Below are 2,423 nucleotides of genomic sequence, written 5' to 3'. Positions count from 1 at the left end.
TGGAACCTTAGTAGGTGAATTGATTGCCAAATTCAAAATAAAGGTTTTGGTCAAATTGGCCTATGCATTTGCGCTTTGGTAAAACTACAAGGGAGCTTTTGGTAGTGGAGAAGTTTGTTTCATACCTAAAAATTATGACTCCTAGGAATGATGTTTCCTGAGAATGAATAAAATTTGTTTGGTTGGCCATTGTGAATATTTAGATAATTTTCTTGCGAATCAAAGAGTTACCCAATATTATTACTAGTTATCTTAATTTAATAAAAGTAAGAAGACATATTTTTACTATACTAAAAGAAAAATTAACTTGGGAAAGTAAGATTCCTACCTCCCCACATGGGAAAGTTTTCATGGGAAACCAGTTAAAAAACATTCTTGAGAAACATTGTTTCTGAGGACTATTATTTTTTTAAAATAGATATCAAACATGGGAAACTAGGATTCTCAACCAAAGATTCCCAAGAAACTAAAAGTTTTTACCCTGCCAAACGCCCCACAAGATATATGGAACCAACTTGGAAAAAGGTGTGCAATAGAAAAACCATCGAATCCATCACACTCAATGTGCATGCATCCATGATGTTGGCAATACAATCAACCCCGGTGTCAAGTGTGTCTAGTTTGCTTGTTGTTTTTGCTACCAGTCGATGCCATGAAGGTAGGAATAAAGGGGTCTACTATAATGACTATGTCATTCATTAGGCAACAAATTGATTTAGGGATAGATGATATTATGTACTAGGTGTTTGAACAACTTGTCAATATTGAAAAGCCTATGGTCCATAATGAGTATCATAATGTGAAGGAGTTTGACAATGGATTATCAAGATCGTATGGGAGTTCAACAACATCATTTACCTAGGGATGGAATGTACAGTCGAATTAGGGTGTGGGGCAAAGTTATGAAGTCCAGCAAGCTTCCACAACAAGAGTTTCACAGTTCAATTCAACTTAATGTGATTCAGCCAAGTGCAATTCTAGTAAGATCACCAATTAGGGTCTAACTAAGTCCATTTCAGGCAATTTCACTTTCTCTTGGGCAAGATAACCCTATTCAGGCTGCATCTATTGGGATGGTTCACTACTACAAAAAGCAGTTTTAACATCGACAGATTAACATCGGTTTTTGACAAAACCGATGTTAACATAAATGTGGTGGCATAATTGTAAATAATGTGTATCGTTAACATTGGTTTTCTACAAAACCAATGCTAACGTATGATCCGTTAACACCGGTTTTTTTGAATAAAACCGATGTTAACGTTAACATCAATTTGTTAACATCAATTTTTTATTCAAAACCGATGTTGAAATTATATTTGACGCGGCCTATTTTGCTCACGTTCTCTTCTTCTCCGTGTATTCTCTCTCGCTCTCTTCTTCTCCGTTAACATCAAAGGTTGTTGCTCTCCATTGTGCTGAAGACCGTGATAGGTATGCTTCGTTTCGTCTACCTGTGTTGTTCTATTGAATAGCTAGGGCTGTTTCTGGAACCTTTGGTTAACCTAAGTACCTTTTTTGGTTTCTGAGACCCATTGTCGCTACCATTGAATAGCTGAGTCTCGCTGCCATTGTCGGTGTTGGGTTCGAGGTAAGCTTCATGTCTTCATTGTAACTTTGTGTTTCCATGTACATGCTCTTTGTGCTCACTTCTGTCTGAAACATGTTTATGTTCCCATTGTAATTTGTTCTTATGAAAACTAGTTGGTTATAGATTGTTAGTTAGTTTGTTAATTAGTTACTACTACTAGGGTTTGGAATGCAACTAGTTGGTTATAAATTAGCTAGATTATTGATTACAGTGTCAAAGCTAAAATAAAAGATATACGGACCATGTTTTGGAGTTGAAGGCTTAGATCTCTGGACACCCAAAGAAATTCAACTATGCACAAGTTGTGATTACATTGGCCATAGTGCCAGGAGATGGCTTCACTCCAAATTTCAAACATTCTAAATGCAATGTCAATTTTCCCACCTTTTAAGTACATTACAATCAATGATGTTTCAACATGTGCATCCAAGTAAAAAGTAGCTCTTAAAATCTGCCCATGCAAGCACCTTCCCAATTTCAACTCAACCCTTGATGCAGCCATAGATAAAATAGACCCAAAAGTTTGTGGGTTACAACTTTTAAGGAACAACTTTTAATTTTATCCCCTCCCAACTGTGAAGGAACAACTTTTAAGGATGAGCCACAAAACTCATGTCCATCTAGCTTAGCAGCTCTTTTGACAACATTTGGGGACATAAATGTTATCCTGCCCCACTTATCCCTATCTTCATCCCTCATATTGCCTGTGAATTTGTGCACAGCACAGATGCAACCAGAGGTATTCTTCTCAAAAAAACATCAAGAGCTCCTTGTCATCAATTTCATTTACGTTTGGATGACACACATCAACACTCAAGGAATGTTTCTCAAG

Source organism: Glycine max, chromosome 11, assembly GCF_000004515.6.
Source record: "Glycine max cultivar Williams 82 chromosome 11, Glycine_max_v4.0, whole genome shotgun sequence".
NCBI classification, from domain to species: domain Eukaryota; kingdom Viridiplantae; phylum Streptophyta; class Magnoliopsida; order Fabales; family Fabaceae; genus Glycine; species Glycine max.
Note: the sequence above shows the minus strand (reverse complement) of the source record.